Source organism: Apium graveolens, chromosome 3 (assembly GCF_009905375.1).
Source record: "Apium graveolens cultivar Ventura chromosome 3, ASM990537v1, whole genome shotgun sequence".
Classification (NCBI taxonomy): domain Eukaryota; kingdom Viridiplantae; phylum Streptophyta; class Magnoliopsida; order Apiales; family Apiaceae; genus Apium; species Apium graveolens.
In genome coordinates this window covers 181,913,219-181,919,995 of record NC_133649.1, presented here as the reverse complement: position 1 = coordinate 181,919,995, position 6,777 = coordinate 181,913,219, and the positions used below count along the sequence as shown (strand labels likewise).

The 6,777-nt window shown below is 43.7% G+C and overlaps 1 non-coding gene across 1 annotated transcript; it reads left to right on the top strand.

Annotated features, from left to right (window-relative positions):
- Positions 1 to 5,853: 5,853 nt before the first annotated feature.
- On the top strand, positions 5,854 to 5,960 carry LOC141715816 (small nucleolar RNA R71). Its single transcript, XR_012572565.1, has one exon. It is a non-coding gene; the product is annotated as a small nucleolar RNA R71 (small nucleolar RNA).
- The last annotated feature ends 817 nt before the right edge of the window (positions 5,961 to 6,777 follow it).

Genomic DNA, 6,777 nt, shown 5'->3' with positions numbered 1-6,777 from the left:
TCCCCACAACAACTGTGCTCTCTCAACTGTGACCTCGTGTGCATGTGAAGAAGGCAAAATATTAGCACATATAAATGCATTCCATGCAGGGGCATACCTGTTCATGGCGATCGCCGGAAAGTGACGATACTCATTATTGGCTGGACTGCGGTTCCAAACTGTGCCCGGTCGACAGAGAGTCGCACAAATCAAATCCAAGTCAAAATCCTCAGCAGTCTTTTCATTCCAGTTCTCCTCCTCGGGCTTCCTCTCTCGCTGTCCAATCACACGGCGAATCGCCGCAGGATGATAATCAACCGTAAGCCCACGAACTACAGAAAACCCATTCTTTTCAGCCTTCGCGTTCGCGTAGAACTCGCGAACCACACTCATCGGTACTGCTTCGGGTGACTCACAAAAAGCTATCCACCCCTTCTCTGCAATCATGGGTAACAACTCACCATCCCTCCCTGATGGTAAAAACCCCCTCTCCTTCAGAATCGGCTTCCCCAACAGCCTAGTGTACTCCTCCTCCGCAGCTCTGTCAGTTAACCGAGGCCTTGCAGCAGTACCCCTTGATGAATCAGCAGTAGGAACTGTGCTGCTGCTGTCAATAGTGCGTGCTCTCTTGGGTGCCATTGATTTGTGAATAAAAGTGTGTAAGAACTGATTTTTGATGTTTATGAGAGGGTTTAAGTGTAGGAAGTTTGTGGGAGATATGTGGGATAGGTGTATGTATATATAGGGTGTGGAGTAGGTTAAATTAGATTAGGAGTGGGGTTGAGGGATAAAATCATGGGGTAATGGGAAAAGAATTCGTGGGTTTATGGGCTGTGCTGGGTTTCTGTGTTTTGTTTTGTTTTTTTTTTTTTTTTTTTTCTGAACTGTAAAAAATTTCTGGAACTCGACCCCTGCGCGGCCGCTCAGCATTTCTGCGCCGGCGCGCAGCAAGCTGCGCGGCCGCTCAGCATAGCTGCGCGGGCGCGCAGAGGGTCTCTGGAAAAAATTTTTTTCAGCCCCTTTTTTCTGATTTTTTTATGTTTTTGGATAGGTTATTAACTTCTAAGGGTTCCTGTAACAACAATTCATGGGTTGCCTCCCACGCAGCGCTTCTTTTTCGTCATTAGCTTGACGTTCCGTACCTTTCTCAAGTAGTCAACAAAATGGCACTAACCACCTCTCGGTTTGCCATATCCCCATAGTAGTACTTTAACCGCTGACCGTTAACCTTGAATGCTTGGTCCGAATCCTTCTCAAAAATTTCCACCGCTCCATGTGGAAACACAGTTTTGACAATAAAAGGTCCAGACCACCTTGATTTCAACTTCCCAGGAAAAAGTCGGAGCCGAGAGTTGAATAACAGAACTTGTTGCCCTGGCACAAATAACTTAGGATGTAGCTTCCTATCGTGCCACCTCTTCACCTTTTCCTTATACATTTTGTTATTCTCGTACGCTTGAAGTCGAAATTCATCAAGTTCATTAAGCTGAAGCATTCTTTTCTTACCAGCTGCATCTAAATCCAGGTTCAATTTCTTCAATGCCCAGTAGGCCTTATGCTCAAGCTCCGCCGGTAGATGACATCCCTTACCGTACACCAACTGAAATGGTGACATCCCAAGTGGAGTTTTGAATGCTGTTCTGTAAGTCCAAACAGCTTCATCGAGCTTTAAAGACCAATCCTTCCTTGACGGACAAACAACCTTCTCTAGAATGCGCTTTATCTCTCTGTTAGACACTTCCGCTTGACCATTTGTTTGCAGATGATAGGCAGTAGCTACTCGATGATTCACATTATAACGCTGCATCATAGAAGTGAACTTACGGTTGCAAAAATGCGATCCTTCATCACTTATGATTACCCGAGGCGTTCCAAACCTTGTGAAAATTTGCTTATGAAGAAAATTTAGCACTGCCTTTGCATCATTTGTCAGTAAAGCTTTAACTTCGACCCATTTTGAGACATAATCGACTGCCAGCAAGATGTACTGATTATTGCAAGACGAGATAAAAGGCCCCATGAAATCGATTCCCCACACATCAAAGACCTCGACTTTAAGCATCACATTTAATGGCATCTCATCCTTCCTTGACAAATTTCCCACTCTTTGGCAACGATCACACCTTAAAACAAACTGATAAGCATCCTTGAACAAAGTAGGCCAGAAAAAACCTGCTTGCAGAATACGAGCTGCCGTCTTCTCACCTCCATAGTGTCCACCATAAACCGTGGAATGGCAGTCTCGTAATATCCCCTCCGTCTCACAGAACGGGATACATCTCCTGATGATCTGGTCAGCTCCCTGTCTAAACAAATATGGTTCATCCCACATATACCACTTCACCTCATGCAGAAACTTCTTCTTTTGAGCGGATGTCAAATTAGGCGGCATTATATTGCTGACAAGATAGTTTACAATATCTGCAAACCATGGTTCTTCCTCCTGAATTGCAAACAACTGCTCATCCGGAAAAGATTCATTGATTAACGTCCTATCTTGTGAAGTAGAATCGGGATTCTCCAACCTAGAGAGATGGTCAGCTACTAGATTCTCAGTACCTTTTCTATCTTTGATCTCTAACTCAAATTCTTGAAGTAAAAGCACCCAACGAATGAGTCTCGGCTTCGAATCCTTCTTAGAAACCAAATAGTGAATAGCTGCATGATCAGTGAATACTGTTACTTTCGTACCAAGCACATAAGATCGAAATTTCTCAAAGCCAAAGACTATAGCCAAAAGCTCCTTTTCAGTAGTGGTGTAGTTCAATTGGGCCCCATTTAAAGTCTTACTCGCATAGTAGACCACATGGAAGAGATTTTTCTTGCACTGTCCCAGAACTGCACCTACCGCATAGTCACTCGCATCACACATCATCTCAAACAGTTCTGTCCAATCTGGTGCTGTAATAACTGGTGCCGTGATCAAACTCTCCTTGAGAGTCTCGAATGCTGCCAAACATTCATCATCAAATTTAAAAGGCACATCTTTCTCAAGTAAATTGCACAACGGCTTAGATATCTTTGAAAAGTCCTTGATGAATCGCCGATAAAAACCCGCATGACCGAGAAAACTACGGATTCCTTTCACCGAATTAGATGGGGGAAGATTTTCAATGACTCCCACCTTGGCCTTGTCCACCTCCAGACCTTTGCTAGAGACCTTATGCCCAAGGATAATGCCTTCACGCACCATAAAATGACATTTCTCCCAATTAAGCACCAAATTAGTTTCCACGCATCTTTTGAGTACGGCGCGCAGATTATTCAAACATTCATCATATGAGTGTCCAAAGACGGAGAAGTCATCCATGAACACTTCGACGTTATTTCCAATCATGTCAGAGAATATAGCCATCATACATCTCTGAAAGGTGGCCGGGGCGCCACATAACCCAAACAAAACTCTTCGAAAAGCAAATGTGTCAAATGGACAAGTGAAGGTAGTCTTTTCCTGATCCTCTGGTGCAATACAAATATGATTATACCCGGAATAACCATCCAGAAGACAAAAATACTCATGTCCCGCCAATCTGTCAAGCATTTGATCAATGAATGGGAGAGGGAAGTGATCCTTCCTTGTGGCTTTGTTCAATTTTCTATAATCCATGCATACTCTCCATCCTGTAACTGTTCGAGTAGGGATGAGCTCATTCTTTTCATTTGCGACCATAGTGATACCTCCTTTCTTAGGTACACATTGCACGGGGCTCACCCACGAGCTGTCGAAAATAGGATAAATGATGCCTGCATCTAGCCATTTCATAATTTCTTTCTTCACCACCTCCTTCATGATCGGGTTCAGTCTTCGCTGCTGTTCCACAGTTGGCTTACTACCTTCCTCTAACAGAATTTTATGCATACAATATGAAGGACTTATCCCCTTGATGTCTGCTATGGTCCATCCTATAGCCGATTTGAATTCTCTCAAAATCCTTAAGAGCTTGTCTTCCTCACTACCTGAAAGGTCAGCTGAAATAATAATAGGTAACGTAGATGAATCACCTAAAAAAGTATACCTCAAGTGTTCAGGTAATGGTTTGAGCTCCAAGGTAGGTGCTTCCTCTATTGATGGTTTGAGCTTCCCTTCAGCATTCTTAAGGTCAGAAGTACCAAGAGATTCAAATGGTATGTCGAGCTTTCGCTTCCATGGAGAAGCGTTCAGATATTGTAATTGCTCGTTGCTATCTTCATCATCGCTGTCAAAATCCCCCACTAAGGCCTTTTCCAATGCATCAGACATTAGCATGTGATCGAGTTCCGAAGTAACCGTAGAATCAATCACATCTACTTTTAAGCACTCCTCATCTTCTGTAGGGAATTTCATTGCCTTGAATACGTTGAAGGTCACATCCTGATCTTGGACCCGCATAGTAAGTTCCCCTTTTTGCACATCTATCAAGGTACGGCCAGTAGCCAAGAAAGGCCTCCCCAAGATTATGAGAATCTTCTTATCTTCCTCAAAATCCAAAATCAGCAGGAAAGAAGAGCTTATCCACCTTGACGAGCACATCCTCAACTATGCCCCTTGGGTAAGTAATGGAACGGTCCGCCAATTGTAGCGACATGTATGTGGGTTTTGGATCAGGCAGATCCAGCTTTTTAAAGATCGACAACGGCATCAGATTAATGCTTGCTCCCAAATCACAAAGGCACTTGTCAAAAGTTAGATTGCCAATGGTGTAAGGAATGGTGAAGCTTCCTGGATCTTTCAGTTTTGGTGGTAACTTTTGTTGCAGAACCGCGCTGCATTCTTCCGTGAGAGCCACGGTTTCAAGGTCATCCAGTTTCACCTTCCTTGAAAGAATAGTCTTCATAAACTTCGCATAACTAGGAATTTGTTCCAGCGCCTCAGCGAAAGGTATATTGATGTGAAGTTTCTTGAACACCTCCAGAAACTTCCCGAACTGTCTATCCAGCTTTTGTTGTTGCAATCTCTTAGGAAAAGGTGGTGGAGGATAAAGCTGTTTCTCCCCTGTATTAGCCTCAGGCAGAGTGTGTTCAACAGTAGTCTTCTTTGGTTCCGCCACTTTCTCCTTCTGCTTAGATTCTTCATCTCTAACTTCAGCTTCGACTTCTTTTGCCTTTTCAGCATCAGCTACTTTTCCAGACCTTAAGGTAATAGCCTTGACTTGCTCTTTAGCTTCCTTCCTGCCTGGTACTTCCGTGTCACTGGGAAGAGTGCCAGGTTGACGATTGAGCACTGCATTGGCTAATTGACCGATTTGATTTTCCAAGGTCTTGATAGAAACCGCCTGACTCTTGCACAACAGCTTAAGTTCCTCAAAATCAGCACTAGTAGGTGCAGCTGCACTTCCCTGTTGAGGATATGATTGCCTTGTAGCATACTGCTGTGGTTGCTGGAATCCAGGTGGGTTAAACTGTTTACTTACTCCTTGCTGATATGTTGGCTGAATAGCATTCTGATTATTCCCCCAGCTGAAATTTGGATGATTTCTGTTATTAGGATGATAGGTCGCTGGCACAGGCTGCGGTTGTCGCTGATAATTATTCACATACTGAACAGATTCGTTGACAAGAGAACACTGATCCGTAGCATGAGAACCTGCACAAAGCTCACAAACCATAGCTATTTGATTAACTCCATACGTAGCCAAAGAATCAACCTTCATTGATAGCGCTTGGAGCTGGGCTGCAATAGCGGTGGCTGCATCAACTTCCAGAATACATGCTACCTTGCCTGACGTCATCCTCTGAGTTGGGTTTTGATGCTCATTTGCAGCCATCGTCTCGATAAGATTATACGCCTCAGTATAGCTTTTAGCCCATAAGGCGCCTCCAGCTGCTGCATCGAGCATGGGCCGAGATTGGGCCCCCAAACCATTATAAAAACCAGTGATTACCATCCAATCCGGCATTCCATGATGTGGACATTTTCTCAACATTTCCTTATAGCGTTCCCAAGCCTCGCACATAGATTCTATAGGTTGTTGCGCAAACTGAGTAAGAGCACTCCTCATAGCAGCAGTCTTTGCCATTGGATAAAACTTCACCAGAAACTTTTGCGCAAGATCTTGCCACATAGTGATGGACCCAGCTGGTTCAGAATGTAACCAGTCTTTAGCCTTATCCCTCAGTGAGAATGGGAAAAGCCTCAACTTGATAGCCTCATCAGTCACGCCATTATACTTAAAAGTGCTGCAGATCTCGACAAAATTCCTTATGTGCATGTTGGGGTCTTCAGTTGCCGCTCCTCCAAAAGAAACAGAATTCTGCACCATCTGAATAGTGCCCGGCTTAATTTCAAAGGTGTTAGCTTGAATAGCTGGATGAAGGATGCTTGACTGAATGTCATCAATTTTAGGCCGAGAAAAATCCATAAGAGCTGGATCAGCTTGAACAATACGATCTCCCATGTTTACTGGTTCTTTCTGCTCAGTTCCTGAATCCGAATCCTCTAAATCTAACTTCTCCGGAGTATCAAGAACTTCGTCTTTCTCCTCAGCTGTATCTAAGGTCCTTTTGCGAGCACGAGAACGAGTTTGCATAAACGCTTGCTAAAGTACCTGAAACACAACCGAAAAGAGTAATTAACTACTACGTCCTAATCACTGAGTCCTAATGACCAATGATGGTAAGTACATAAACTAAACAAATACGCCGAGTCCCCGGCAGCGGCGCCAAAAACTTGTTAGGGCGAAAACATGCACTAATATTCACGCAAGTATACGCGTTCGCAAGTAATATAGAATACTTTCTAGTTCGTTCCCTCAGAGACTCAGACTAAGTTATTGTCTAATTAAACTCACTCACCAATGTATGATTACTTCTCAATGTTAA